At 40.3% G+C, this 16419-nt stretch overlaps 1 protein-coding gene across 5 annotated transcripts in view; it reads left to right on the forward strand.

The window, feature by feature from the left end:
* Window positions 1–16419, forward strand: part of LOC106087127 (trafficking kinesin-binding protein milt) — a 130278-nt gene that overhangs the window by 67941 nt on the left and 45918 nt on the right. The window contains exon 1 of one of the 5 annotated variants that reach the window (XM_013252053.2): window positions 14169–14333. The exons of the other annotated variants lie outside the window; for them this stretch is intronic. The gene's annotated coding sequence lies outside the window, so the exon portion shown is untranslated. Of the gene's footprint in view, window positions 1–14168; window positions 14334–16419 lie in introns of those variants that run through there. 5 annotated transcript variants of the gene reach the window in all.

Below are 16419 nucleotides of genomic sequence, written 5' to 3' on the forward strand. Positions count from 1 at the left end.
TATTTCATTGGAGATCAAAGAGAAATCCTATATCAGCCAGATAAGATACATAAATTTGCCACATTGAGATCGTTCAAGTAACTCAAAAGTTTCTTACTATAAGAAAAAACTAGAATAAGAGAAAAGTTTTAAAGAACTAGGCAAAATAATCCAAAGTCGAAAAACTCTGACCAAGAAAGATTGCTCGTATATTGAGAACGAATATCTGGTATTTCAAATTGTAGATTCCGGGTCGAACTTATGAAGAAAAATTATTCACCCTGGTCTCGCGTTGTCCACTTTTCATGATCCTTTAAAAATGTAGAGCTGTACGTAGACTCATGTAATTACCAAGAGAACAACCTAAAAATTCAGGTGTGAGTAAATCAACCCGATAACGCTTCTCAAAACAAAGCAAATCTTATTGGAAATGATATTTACATGACTCTAAAAATTAATGTTTGGATCAAGAATTATACCAAGACATCTGAGCGAATCAACATAATTAAAAGTCTGGTTGCCAATAAAAAGTTGAAGAAAAATAACTTGTTGATTCCGCAAAAGAAAATTCATAACTTCAGTCTTGAGGGAATTAATAAAAAGTCTATTTGCACCTATATGCTCGGAAATAAATTCAAGATGGAGATTTGTAGAAGACTCTCAAACTCCTACAGCAAAAAATAAGTATTATTATCTGCAAACACATAGGGCCGGCAAATATAAATTTCATCAAAGAAATGATATTGTTAATAAATATCTAAAAGAGAACAGGGCCCTAACAGACCCTTGGGGCACACCCGACCTCACTCCTCCAGCCTTAGTCTCCGAACCATTAATAGACACAAGCGGTTTTCGAAAAATTAAATTTATATCGTAATTTATCAACGAGTAAGACATGATATTCAAGCCCACAACCAGTCGTCAGACTAACAAATGAGGAAGAGACGGAAAGCCCAGAGGGATGCACAGTTCGTCCCAGCCTTTAAGCAAAGGTGAGGTTTCCGATTCAGATTCAGACAGCGACAGTGTCAACGAAACAGTAATCGCAGCCGAATCGAGAGATGAGGGCATCGGGATAACGGCGGAAGTGAGCCATGGCTTTGCTAAGCTCACAAGCAGACCGAGAAAGCGATCCGGTACACGACGAAGGAGACAGAGGAATGTGTACCGGTAGCGCGAAGGGATAAAATTGGCATTCCTTGCGCTTTTACGGAAAGAGAATCAGATCTGCCGAGAGCATAACACTGCCAAGACGCTGAAAAAAAAAGAGCTCCCCGCTTTCAAGTACTCTGGGAAGATCAAGCCAGCTCCCCCCTCCCCCCCGCTATGGAGACCCCAGACAGTGCCCTGCGGAGGGAGACAAAATCGGAACAGCAACGAAGGAAGAGCGCACGGCCCTTGAGTCTTCATGGAGGACTGTGACTTCCAAAAGGATGCCACAGACATTACGAAAGGGGAAGATGGTCTCTGAGAAAAGTAAGGAGCCGCCCTCTTACGCCGGAGTGGCAAGGAAGCACAACAGAGATGAGATGATTTATGCGGTCATCAATATCGGCTGTGCATCCGGTAGGATTCCACCAGATCGTCGGTCCCAGGTGAGGCATTTGGTCAACGAACGGGTTACCGAACATGTGTTGAACACTAAAGGGGGTCCACCCATACGAATTATGAGATGCGAGTATAGAGGGGACATATTAACGCTACGCTTTGCGTCAGCTGAATGTATTGATACTGTCAAAAAGCTCGTTGGAAGTATCCACTTTCTGTGGCGTAAAGCCCGACCTTGTGACAAAAATAAACATCCCAGAGCTCCCAAAGGCGGTCTTCATCAAGGGTGTGGGCGACGGAATGCATGATAGAAGTCATAAACAAGCAAAACCAAAATTTGGAGAAATGGGAGGTTTTCCACGGGTAGGAGAAGAAGTAAGGAACTCTCCTTGTGGTGGGCATGATCAAGTCTCCATGACAATATTGGCTAAGACTAAAGGCATGGCGTACTACGGGGTCATGGCCGTCTTTTTCAAGATTGTGAAGACTAGAATAGGCAAATTTCCTCATATTGAGCCATCAGGCGGTGCAGTGGCGGGACACTCAATACCGCCTAATGGACAGGGGGCCAACGACTAGACAATCACCGACTCTCTCAATATTGGGAAGACTGACGAACAGAGACACGACGGAACCATCAACGACCTACTCGAGATTAGGAAGACTAGGATAGGTAAAGATCCTAATTCTGAAACATCATACAGTGCAGTGACAGAGAACTCGCTGCCGCCTAACCAACAGGGAGCGGACGATGAGACCATAACTTACTCCTAAGAAGTCCATTTACTCATGAATAGGCAAAGATAATATTGGAACATCAGGCAATGCAGGGACGGTAGACTCAATACAGCCTAACGAACAGGGACCCGATGATGGAACCATTACCGACTTTCTCAAAATTCGAAAAACTAGGATAGGCAAAGACCACTATATTAAAACATCATGCAGTGCAGTGACGGGAAATTCAATGCAGCCTAAAGAACAGGAAGCAGACGATGAGACCATCACCCACTCCCAAGCGAAACAGCTACTCACGCTCTGATGGAGAATATGAGCAAAGGCAAGATTCATATTGCCTACATTCAAAAGCCATGGACGATCCAAAACAAAGTTTCTGGACTGAACCATATCAACTACCAATTATTCAATGCTAACACTGGAACTCGGCCGAGGACCTGTGTTATTTGTCATAAAATTTTAAATTATCTATTTTCCCCGGAGTTGTCAACGTCGGATACAATAGTGATGAGACAGGGAGACGCTGGAGTATACCTGACATCACTTTATCTGCCTTTCGACTTCGATACCGCCACCTACGTCGGAGCTGCAACGGTTGGTGCAGAAAGCAAAACAAACAGGAAATCAGGGTGCGTTGCGAACTCTCACCACATTTCGTGCGATTGTACCAACATTTATAAGCGGGGTCAAGCCCTGGCAGAGTTCTTGAATACTAAGGACCTAATAACACTTAATATTGGTAACACCGCTACCTTTGTGTAGGAAGGAAGTTTTAAATGTGACGATATGCATTCCTTCATCAGGCCATTGCTACACTAGGTTTGGATAGAGCGGCCAGCGCCGAATCCGATAAGCTTCCGTAATGAGTTGGAAGCCAACAGTCCAATATTCGGAAGAAGACTTGGGCAAGATAAATTAGATTGTCCAAACATAGAAGACTTGACTATGATGTCAACATAATTACGACTGCACTGGTGAGGCCCCTCGAAGATAGTCGTCCTCTTCGGAAAGGAAATCAGCCCAAGAAAAACCCTGGATGACCGGGTAGATTCGCAACATTTGGAAAAAGGTCCGCAGACTTTTTAACAGAGCTCGTCGTAAACACATGGTTCAAGGAGTACAATAAGAGACCAGAGCGGCAAAACGTGCCTCCTGCAAGCTTTAATTCACCCGGACCTGAAGGAATATTTCCGTTACTATAAAAGGCCTACTACCTGGCGCCACATCTGGGCAATATTTTCATGGCGTGTGTAGTACTTGCATAAACTCCTAAAGTCTGGCAGGAGGCAAGGGTGGTGTTTACATTCAAGCCCGGCAAGGCAATTTATGCAACACCAAAGGCCTATAGACCAATAAGGCTTACATCCTTTCCACTCAAAACCATGGAACGTATTGTGGATACCATGATAAAGAGTAGGACATCCAGCGAACTGCTCAAATACAAACAGCATGTTTATGTCAAGGGAAGGTCGGTGGAGACTGCTCTGCTTGAAGTTGTGCACAAAATAGAAGAATCCTTCGATGCTTAGACGTACACATTGGCGGTTTGCATTGACATTGAGAGAGAGTTTAATAATATGCAGACCGACCGGTTGGACCGGGTCCTTAGAGACTGGATCAGCATATGCTAAGAAACAAGTGGATAAATTGCGGGTCCCATGACTGCTATGCAGACGAGATTATATTATTTCTTAGGTGTAAGAATCCAACCAACTATGCAGAAGGTCCGAAAAGGTCTTGCAGATAGCATATGACTGGGCTACCCCAGGGGTCCCAATGTTCCCAGAGAAGACTGAAATATGCCTGTTCACGAGAAAGACGAAGGTGTGCCAATTTAACGCACCACGTTTCCTCAACAAAACGATTTCGATATCTGACAAATACTTAGGAGTGATCTTGGATAGGAAACTTAATTGGAAGTGTCACATTCAGGAGCATACCGAGAAGGCTCACCGATGTTAGGCTCGAAATGGTGCCTGAATCCGAGGATAGTCCACTGGCTCTCAGGAGCGTGATTAGACCAATACTTACTTACGCCTCATCAGTTTGGTGGTATGGATAAAAAGTGCAACATAAGGACCATACAGCAGGTTCAGAGAACATGTTGTCTTGGCATAGGCGAAGCTATGACAACCACGCCCACTATGGCACTGGAGACTATTCTAGATATCCGACCCATTGGCATACAGATTAAGTGTTAGGAACCCACTGCGGCTTTGAGACTTAAGGCAATGTAAGAATGGTTTGAGGATGGGATCAGCTCATACCTTCGCGGTATAATCGAGGCGACGATACGAAACCTTGAAGGAAGGGAAGAGGTTTCTGATCGGATACCTGACACTTGAGATCGAGTGGTAGTGCGAGGCACTGCCGTCAGTGGCACAGTCTTCGATTGATGGAAATCTAGGATTGCCATCTGGAAGATCATGTTACACGGGTGGATCAAAGCTAGAGGACAAAGTGGGCCTGGGGGTCTACATTGAGAACCCAAAGACTAAGATCTGTTTTAGACTGCATGACCATAATACTGTCATGCAGGAGGAGATCCGGGAGATCACGTAATGCGTGAGGTGGTGTGGTGCTTGCGAGGACGTCGAGTGTAATCATCTTTACGGACAGTAAAATTGCAATAACAACCAGGAGGGTAAGTCACTGTTCGTGCAGTGTAAGAAGGAGATTAGCGCCTTCTCTGAGGATGGCACAATCCGCATCGTTTGGGTGTCGGGCCATAACGAAGCAAGGGGGAAAGGCCAGACGATTTGGCAGTGAAGGCCAGAGGACTGCCGTCAATAAACTTGGTTAACCCGAAGCCTTTCCAGTCGACGCAATCCGATTTAAGGGCGTAGGCGACAAATGCGCATCGTGAGAAGACGAGGCCATTATTGAAAGGAAGTAAGAAGGAGGTCAGTACAGCTTTCGGTATCATACCAGGGCACATAGGGCTACGAGCTCACTTATGTAAAATCGGTGCGGCAAGTGATAGCATGTGTAGGGCATGTGGGGAAGGTGATGAGCCGTTTGAGCATTTCCTATTAGGTGGGGACACGAACCAACATAGGGGAGTGGTATGGAAAACAAGGGTTTTGTAGGTTGCACGGAATTCCTAGCTTAAAACTTTCTTTTTCAATGTTACTCTTTAGTTTTTAGAGCGAACAACAAGACATTTACTGGCTTAGGTGTACGTCGATAGTGGCATGGGGCGGATTAATATCTGCAGCCTCTTTTCAACCTAACCTAACTTAAAACGTAGTCAATGGAGCCAATTGCTTTAGTTGAATCCCAAGAAACTAGTACGCAATCTTCATGGCTACCAATACTCCTTCTAACTGAATCAGTAATAGATAACAGCATATGTTGTATTAAAATTCCTACGGAAAGCAAATTAATTGGGATAAAATAGTGAAAAATTCTCAATATGTTTCAAAATTTGAATCTTCATTAAATTCTTAAGAATTTTGGACATCGCGGGTAAGATACTAAAAGGTCTTAAGTTACCTATGTCACTACGTCCATCTTTAGAAATCGGTATAACTATCCCAACTATCAGGCAATATCGAAACCGTGAAAATGGTGTTAATCAAATGTAATAACAGCGGGGAAATTATAGGAAAAACTATTTTAATAGATTTCATCGGAACGACATCATAATCCACTCAATTCAATTTGACAACTAAAATCAAATCATTAGCGGTTATATTGTAAAAAGAAAAATCCGAGAAAAAAAATTAAATTCATACCCACTACCGTGATGGTGAGAAATATGCGCCCTATTTCTCAAGAATTTATTTGCCACGTCTAGACATCATTTACGCCTAACTCGATATCCGATCAACTAACACATCCAAGCCTGCGTAATTTACTCCATAATTAGTATCACTTCCACTATTAAAAATCTTTTTCATCAAAATATATAATTGATAATTAACATCATTAGATTCAAACATTGAAGATGAATCTTGATTATACAAATCTTTAAACCTAACACGACCCTCTTCCAACGTTCCCTCATACGTGCAGTGAAATTAACTAAAATAAAACTAAAGCCATGATAAACCTTGCAGTGAAATTAACTGAAATGAAAATAAAGCTATGATAGGAAGAAAAAGATATTGCATCTGAAGTTTATGAGAAATAGAAGAAGGCTTACTAAGAAGAAATAAAAAAAAAACAAAAAACAAAAAATTTTTAAACAATCTTTGCCCAAAAGGGGTATTTTGGGGATTTTTGTAAAGAAATTCGGGCAGAATTGATTTTTGGTTATTTAAAGACACTTTTATCTGCAATATTCAAAAACTAAGATATCTCTATTGGTTTTTTTCTTAGAACTTTTTTAAACAGTTTCACAAATTCTACGAAGAATATTTCTCTTAAAACTTCAAGCACTGCCTCGTCTGCTTTCACAATCACAAGTAGCCGTGTCTCGGAAACATATAACAGCACGGGAAGTATCAGTGTCTTGTATAGTATTGTCTTCGTCTGTCGAAAGGTGTCCTTGTCTCTAAACTGTTTGCTTAATACAAAACTGGTGTCATTCATTTCGGTTACGGTGGTGCCGATGTAGATAAAGCTCCTGACTATCTCAAAGTTGTGGTTCCAAATTTTCTCCATTTTGTTTATCTGCTTGGTTCTACAAGGCGTTTTGGGACAATGTTGTACTGATACTTAATCCAGAATGTCTGACATGCAGCTGGTTGCATTTACCATAGATTATCCCCTTTGATAACTCATATGATGGCAGAAATACAGTGACACGAACAAAACAATAAATTCAGAAAGTACGGAAATTATCAACCATATTTAGCTACTGCCGTCAGAACATTAAGCTGTGTCCCGCCATCCAGTTTCTAAAAAGAAATCTTGAAACTTTGTTCCACAAAAACTGATTTCAGCTATGTGCGACATGGCAAATTGAAGGTATTGAGTTCCCTTCGACGTGGCCTCCAGACTGAAATTAGTTTACTCACAGCCTAATATTCTGGCGACGGTAGCTGAAAACGGTTGATAATTTCCGTACTTTTTGAATTTATTATGCTGCTTCCCCTACATTACTGCCATCATCTAAGTTATCGACAAGATAAATTCATTTACAGATAGGAGCAGTTGGACAACAACAAAAAACCGAGGACACTATCTGTCAAAATCAGTGTTTGCTGCAACTCTGATTTTGAGTATGTTACTAGTTTGCGCCATATTTTGTGGTTTGTGTGTTATGGCTCTTAACTATAATGCACACGCAACCGAATGTTATGAAAGCTCGTTAAAAGATAGTGTACTCCACGAGAAAATATTTTACTCAGCTGTTTGCGACACACTAACTGTAAATGAATTTATCTTGAGTTATCGATGGTAATTTCACTGGATAGGACTAAAATAAAACATATGGCAACTCTACCCATTAACACGAAAAATGCAAATACGCAAGGCGTATTTATCAGGTGGTCGCGTCAACCCAACTGATAGAACTTGATATGTCATTTTTTTTTTTCAATCCTATGGCAGCCGGTTGTCCGTACCGGATTGACCCGATGAAGTTCTTCACCAGCAAGGGCTGCCGCTTCGGTGTATAACATTGCTACAACAACAACAACATTCGTTTTTCAATTAAAAAAAAAAAATAAACTACAAAATAAATATTTTTTAAATTGATTTTTGTGTTTACTGCTGTTATGATTCTTAAACTTAGATTATTTGATGGCACGCGTCTAACAACCTTAATCGCTGTAAGCATCACTCGGGAAAAGTCCATTGTGTCGCCCCAAAAAAAAAATGAAAAAACGCAGAAGAATCCAGAAAAAATGTACGTCAGTACAATGTCAGTTATTAGAATGAAGAAGCCAACATGCATGACAAAACGTCGGCCAGGCGAGCGGGAGAGTTCCCTCTAATCTGCCATTTAAAGCTATAGTTGCCAAGAATGGCTAAAGGATTATGTGCCTGAAGATAATTTAGGCATATAAAAGGTGTTCGTTTAGCCATTATCCTGCACCTACCCCCGCAATTTCTGGGCAATGCCACAATAGGTGCTCAACCGTCTGTAACTCATCCTCATCTCTACAAATCAATAGTAAGTCCTTTATGTGTCCGGCGTGACGTCAAAGTCCTGACATTGCAATGACTGCGGTAGCTTCGCCCCATCTGGGATCAATCCCAAATTACCTCGTATGGTGAATAGCACAAACTGTATCTTTCGGCGGACACACCTCCACACCCAACCAGTCGTTGTTGTTGTTGTAGCAGTTTATTGTGTACTATCTTTCGTCTGCTTGATTCTGTTGAGTGTCAAGACCCAGGAACTCCGCGACTAAGATGGGATGCGTCCACAGGGATCTGGGTCTGAGTCGAGTGGGTCTGGCCGGGCAGTTAAACAGGTGACGTGTATCGTGCGGTCCCTGGTTACAATCGGGACATACATCTTGCACGTCGGCATCAATCCTAGCTCTGTGGGAATTGAGGCGGCTGCATCTGCCGGAACGTAATTGAGCCAGAACCACTCTGGTTTGCCGGGGGAGGTCGATTTCTTCGGGTGCAATGGGTGGCGGTCGTTCTCCAAGGACTACATTCACCCGGTAGCCAATTACCGTGTCTGCTACCGTGTCTGCATGAATGTTGTTCAGACCCGCTTGATATGCCGATTGATCTAGAGGTTCTCTCTTGTAGCGATGGACCTCACGCTCTGGATCGTGGAGATCAACCTTAAGGCTTCTGGGCGATGGGTATCTATCCACAAGATGATGATTTGGATGATTTCTGCGATAACAGCCCAAAAGGTATTGCTTAGACAGCATGTAGTTATGTCTTCGCACTGGTAGGATCTTTGTCTCCTGATGGAGGTGGTCCACATGGGAACTAAGGAGACAGCCCGTCGCAGTTCGGAGGGCGGCATTCTGACAGATCTGAATATTATTCCACTGCGTGTCACAAAGTTGACGTGACCACACTGGCGCTGCATAACTTACCACAGACCGGCCAATTGCTTTGTATGTGGTCAACAAGGTTTCTTTGTCTGCACCCCAAGTGCTGCCAGCGAGTGACTTGAGGACCTTGTTTCTACTTTTGACTTTATTGCAGATTGCTGTGGCATGTGGGGAGAAAGTGTAGGAGCTGTCAAATGTGACGCCAAGTATTTTGGGACACTTGATGGTCGGAATCATTTCTCCATCGACCATCACAGTCAGCTCAGAATTCACCTCACGTGTATTTGTAGTGAACAGTGTGGCTGAAGATTTGGTGGCGGATATCTTCAGATTTCTTGCAGCGAAATATGAGGCAAGCTCGTTGAGGTAGACGTTCAACCTATCGCAGATGTCATCAATGGGTGGGGGGCCTGATGCCATGATCGTACAGTCGTCCGCATATGATACGATCTCTATGCCGTCTGGAGGAGGTGGGATGGAGGATAGGTAGAGGTTAAACAGAGCCGGAGATATCACCCCACCTTGGGGAACTCCCTGTTTCACTCTACGATGTTTTGACTTCTTATCCCTAAATTCCACAAATGACTGGCGGCCACACAGATAATTCGCGACCCAACGTTTCAGGCCTGGTTGGAGGGACGTGTTGGCGATGTCCTCAAATAATTTGGCATGGCTGACCGTGTCGAATGCCTTCGATAGGTCCAGTGCCACGAGGACCGTCCTATCACATGGCCTGGGTTGATTGAAGCCACGGCAAATTTGTGTGGTGATGGCATGCAAAGCTGTTGTTGTGCTGTGCAGTCTCCGAAATCCGTGTTGATGCTCGGCGAATGGAAATTCTCCTACGAGGCTCGGGAGGAGTAATGCCTCAAGCGTCTTAGCCACTGGTGAGAGAAGGGAGATCGGTCTGCACGACTCCCCCAAACTCGGGTCTTTACCAGGCTTCAGTAGCGGGATCACTCTCCCCATTTTCCAGACATCGGGAACTATAAGAGTGTTCAATGACAGGTTAAGGACAGTGGTAAGGTACTCAACTCCAGGTGAATCCAGATTCTTCAGCATCAATGTAGAGATTCCGTCGGGGCCCAACGCCTTGGAAGGTTTGGCGCCACGGATGACATTCGTAACTTCGCCCACGGTAAATTGTGATGGCTGTTCATCGGCTCGGAGACCACGAATACGGCGAATGGCTCTCCTCCTTGCCCTGTCTCTCTCGGGATGCACAATAAATTGACGGTTGAACAACCTGGCGCATCTCTTCGGATCAGTCACGGTTAACTCGCCAAAAGTGACTGAGGTCCTGTCGTCCCGTCTACCGGGGTTCGAGAGAGACTTAACAGTGGCCCACAATTTGCCTGCACCGGTGCCTAAGTTACATTGCTCCAAGTGTTCCAGCCACAAATTCCGCTTATGTTCGTTGACTACCCTGTTTATTTCCAGATTCAGCTCGCTGATTCTGGGGTTAGCGGGGTCCATAGCACGAATCCCATCACGCTCGTCAATCCCCCACCTCCATTCCTTGAGCGATCCTTACGTAGCACATTGTAGCCGTGACAACTGTGCAAGCTGCAGGTGTTAGTCAGCTTTGTCTCCTGGATCGCTGCGACCGATATGCTCTTCCGACTCATAAAATCTACAATCTCATCAATCTTGCCTCGCAGTCCATTGCAGTTTAACTGCAAGAACGATACATTTCCCGACACTGGCCTGGCAATAGTAGGGCTAGGGTGCTGTCGTTGCATAAATTGCCGTACGGGAGAGGTCGGGGGGGTCACATAGTCCGACGACGAGGACGCCGAAGGCGACGACGGCGGCGCTTGCCACCCACTGCTGGCTATGTTCGCACAGCACCTAGCGACATAACCAGTATGACTATACTCCCGTAGCGAAGTTAGGCCAGAGCAAGAACGGAAATGTACCCACTCCAAGCACCGGTTACACCTCACCGACACTGACCGATGATGAAGGCGGTTCTGGCAAACTGAACAGAACCAGGGTCCGGGGTTCTTTTCAATCCCGGCACGGACCAGAAGCAAGCGGAGAAGGCACTCCGGGATGTGCCTCTCCCATGACGAAAAAAGACGATCACGTACACTGAGGCGGCAGCCCTTGCCGATGAGGATTCCATCGGGTCAATCCGGTGCGTACAACCGGCTGCCATGTCAACCAACCAGTCATTTTGACCAGCTAAACTAAAAAATATATCACGAACATTTTTTCAATTTAAAATTGGACCGAAATTAAAAATGTTTTAATTAAAAACTTAATTGTATCAATAATTTTTTTTTAATTGGATCTGAACTTTTTTTAATCACAATCGTGATTGACAATCTAATGGCAGCCGGTTGTACGTACCGGCTTGACCCGATAGAGTACTTCATCGGCAAGGGCTGCCGCCACAGTGTACAAAACACTGCTACAACAACAAACACGATTTGTGATTTTTTTGTAATTTTCAATTAAAAAATTAATTGATTCAATAATTTTTTTAAATTGAAACTGACATTTTTTTTAAATTACGATAGTGATTAAATTTTTAAAATTTTGTCACTCAATTCATTGAAAACACCTGATTTTATAGAGGTAAAACAGCTGTTGTTGGCGGACGAATTGATTGACAAAAGGAAAATAATGTTAGTGGTTGTTGGCGGACGAATTGATTGACAAAAGGAAAATAATGTTAGTGGTCTAGGCAGTAAGCTCTTTCAATAATTTTTCAATGGAATCGGAAACTTTTTTATACCCAACAGCACTGTTATGACTGTCCGTTTTTGAAAAAGCCTAGCGGTTCCAAATTTTTATAAATTCTCTTTATAAATGTAAAATATAAAAAATCCCCAACAACCAGTCTTTCGACTACCTTTTTTAAATTTCTTGAAGCAACTCTAATCTTTTTTATGATCAATGAATATTTTGATTAATGGCATAACGGCTTCTTTACCATCGATCATATTAAAAAATATTTTAGATAAATCTTTTTCTGTTGGGTTAACTTTCCCAATGCCTGTAATTCGTAAAGTTGCTGTCTCGCTACGCATTCCTTTACAAGTCGGAAAACAATATTTTCCGTTTCATTTTTGAAAAAAACCCCGGCGGTATTTTGTTTCTTAAGAGTGATCATGGACCAAAACATAAACCTCAAATTCGTGTTTTAGAAATTTTAGATGTGAACCATGTTGCATCGAAATCGAAGGTGCTCCATACACAGCGCGCTTTTCGCAAAAATTTTAACATAACATTTAAATATTTTTAATAGATCCAATTAAAAAATTAATTTGATATTTCGAAAAATTTAATATTTTTAAATAGGAACAATTAAAAAATTAATTAAAAAAAATTAAAATTTAAATTAATTGGAAATTTCAAAAATGCTCAATCATTTTTTTTATTGAAATTTTTTTCAAACACCTTTTTCAAAAACTTTGATTAATATTATCATTTTCGTGGTTGAAGCAGTTTCAATTATATAATTAATTGGATCAATTAATTTCGTGATTGAAAACGATTTTTATTTTTTTTCTGCGTATGCAAAGTATGCCAATAAAAATCTTGATATTTTTTGTGTTAAGGAACATAGGTTAGGATAGTTTAGATTTAAGTGGCAGTCTGACATCAGACTCACTTAGACGTTGTCGTCCATTGTGATACCACAGGAACAGAAGAAAGAAGATGCTATCTAGTTCCTACCGTTGAACCATCCACATCGCTTTAAAAAGCACAACAACTTGCGAATGTTCACACCCGCTAAATCAGACAGGTTCTCAAAGAAATAAGAACCTAAATTGGAACTCCTTCTGACTGCCAGTGCGGGACATACACACAGAAGGTATTCTATAGTCTCTTCTTCTACGATGTCCTCACAGCTTTTGCAAAAGTCATTACTGGCAATCTTTAGTCTGTCAGCATGTTTTCCGATTAGACAGTGACCTGTCATAACGGGTCACAATGACTGAGACGTCTGTCCTTGCTAGTGACAGCAAGGCAGTTGACCTCTTTAAGTCTAGAAAATAGTATAAAGGAAATATATAAAATGTAATTATTTGATCAAATATTTAGAAATATCCATTTATTCTTTAAAACATTTGCAATTTTGTTCAAATTATGAAAATACCGCTGTCATTTGATTAAAAAATCCGAGCCAAATATTCTAAAGCCATTGTAAAAAGTTGATTTGTTACTTGTTAAAGAAAAATAAAAAATAATCTTTCATCGTTTTGTTAACGATATTTTATTCGTTAATTGTAATAGCTAATTTTAACGATTTTCCAAGGTGGCCAAACTGTTTTGTCTTCTTTTTTAGTAAGTCTCACAGATAAGGTTCATACATTTACATTTTGCAATTTTTCAATTAAATAAAAAATAGTCCTTAAAATGGTGCCAAAAGATAAAAAAATATTTGTATATTTCACAACCTCTTTCAACACAATTTAGCGTAATTTCGTAATAATTTGCAAATAAATTTTCTATTTACGAAGAAACAGAAAGATGAATTGTTTGAAATACTGCATTTGTCATGCCAACTTGCTCTTTTACGATATTAAGAGGGTCAAGCAGACCGAACGTCTTGGTCGTATACGGTCTTTGCGATTTTCCCAGTGAGAGGCCTGACGGCGCAGGCTCTTGCTATAAACTAACGCCGGTAGTCGCAAAACTTAAAACAGTGTTATAGGAAGTTTATTTGGCAGTTCTATAAAGGAAATCTGTCAAATAAACCTATAAAAATAATATAAAAAAGTGACTTCTGAATATTAAAATCGTTAACATTTATGTTATTTCTTTCTTTAACAACGATTTTCAATAAAAAAAAATTGCAGAATTGTACGACTAGTCGCTCTCTGCTACCTTCATAATTTCATCTTGCATTTGACTATACTGATTTATTTTTCAAATAATCTTTATGTGTAAACGACCCACAAAAATAAGTGTTCTGTGAACTGTTTACTGTGGCAACACTTCTAACATCGATTAAATACAACTCGGAAATGCAGACGAAAACATTACGTATTTGTTAGTATCGTTTAAATGATTGTGTTGTGTCGTTTTAAGCAAATGAATAAACAAACGATGATAAAATAAAAATTTAAGTACAAAAAATTATCGGCTAATGTTTCAAAGACCAATCATTGATATTGAAGTGCGATATATGTGTTGAAAGTACGTGGTGGTATCATTTTCTATTTTTAGGGCGACAACATTTACTGGGAAGAATTTAAGTGATAGCTAGAAATACGAACATGGTCATATTCTCATTAGAATCATGTTATGTAAATTATGTGTATTAATCCTTATGATATTTTTTTGATTCGATACTCAATGGCAAATATAATTGTTACCGAGCAACTCCCAAGTGTTGTATGTGCTTTTAGATACAAATTGTGTCATTTTCTCCACATCATTATGTGCCTTAGCAAAAAAATGTATTTGCGTAAAGCAAAAGAAATCATATGATGTTTTGAGAGTTGCCAGCAATGTTGTCTTCAATTTAACAAAGTGACACTGGCGACACATGGCTGGCAACACAACTTGCTTATTAGTGGTCAATAGGGGTGTTTTATATACTCATTAAGCGGATTTTCTCTTATGGCTGGCACTATATACTTTATTGAAACACAACACAAATAACTACGATAAAATAAAAATGCCTTTAGGGCTGGTACTATATTCATGTTTTTTTTTTTACTTAAAAATCTATTCTCTAAAGTGTGGTACTATATACTTTCTGTTAGACAATAGATTTTGAAGCAAAACATCTTGCGAATTTCATTCAGTGGAACATTCCCTTTTCATTTTTTTCATAAAAGTATTATGTTATCATTGAGATTTTTACATTGTTTCAAAAACGAAACCGTGAAAATTTTGTGTTTTCATCTGTGGAAAACAAAAAAAAGCAATCATGAAAAAATTTTGCTAAAAGCCAATATAGAAGCACCCTTTAGTTTGTATGGAGAAAAATGCTATCCCCGATTAGCTAAGCCGCTTGTCTTATCGCCGTTTATTAAAGTATATGGTGTCATCATTCAATTTGAATGATTAAAAGTTCTGGAATGACAAAAGTGCTCCGAGAAACATTTATATAAAATTAAAATGGCCGGGAAGGGCGTTTTATTTATCCATAAGCTACCGCTAGAAAATTCAAAAATTGGATATTCACATAAACAATTCTAATTTTATAAAGGAAATCAGGAAGCAAATGCAGTTTACGAACCCTTCAGACCCCTCTGGACGCATTCCATCTTGTCACAGAGCCCCTGGATATTGACACTAAACAAAATCAAGCAGACTAAATCAAATAAAATAAAAATTTTGTCCGGGAAGGACCCGCTTCTTGAGATATGGGACTTCAAAGTTTTAATATAAATGCGAATATTTCTTGTTGCTTTTTAAACAACTTTACGAACGTAGCAGCAATAAAAATAAAAAAAGTTAACAAAATTTCGCATAAAACTTTCCATTTGTATGGGTCTAAATGGCGTGAGATAATAGCCAAGATATCAAGCTTTCATTTAAGATGTAGAACTTCAAATTATTCCACCAGATTGTGAATTATGTATCTTTATTGGATGGGAATTTTTAAAATATGAGAACACGAATGTTTTAATCGACCATTATCTACAAATACTTGGACATAAAAATGTATGTACAAATGGTATAACTTCTATTAGATACGAGTTAAAATTTCGATCACACGGCGATCGCCCAACAGTTGATTCTGCCAATGCTGTTCTAATTCAAATGTGCGCTTTACAACTTACTCTAGTCTGAATGGTTGTAAAGCACCACGATCCATTTGACATCTGCTAATGATTTTTCTTGGTCGAAAATGAAATCGCGATAAAGAGGAAACCAGTCAAATGCTTCTGGCAACAACACACTTTTTGCTGACTTTTAAATGTTTTTGCTATACTATTCTTTGAGTAGAAAGCATTGAATAATGGTCTAAGCCGTACAATATCCTGCTATGAAATCTCAAAAAAATTAAAAAAAAAAATATTTTTCCAGTTTTTTGCCTGTTAGGGCGAAATTAATTAAATTTTACAATTTTTGTATGTTTCTCTTTCAAGACGAGCTCAATGATCGGAGATTTACCTTGCAAATGGGAAAGGAAGCCAGATATAGTAACGGACACCAACCACTATGGGACGTGTTTCGTTTTGGTTAGAAGACTTCAACCTTGAAGCCATCACACCTAATATGGTTGAGAAGTCTATTCGCATGAAAATTTTCATAGACACTTCTTATT

This window comes from Stomoxys calcitrans, chromosome 3 (genome assembly GCF_963082655.1).
Source record: "Stomoxys calcitrans chromosome 3, idStoCalc2.1, whole genome shotgun sequence".
In the NCBI taxonomy this organism is placed as follows: Eukaryota; Metazoa; Arthropoda; class Insecta; order Diptera; family Muscidae; genus Stomoxys; species Stomoxys calcitrans.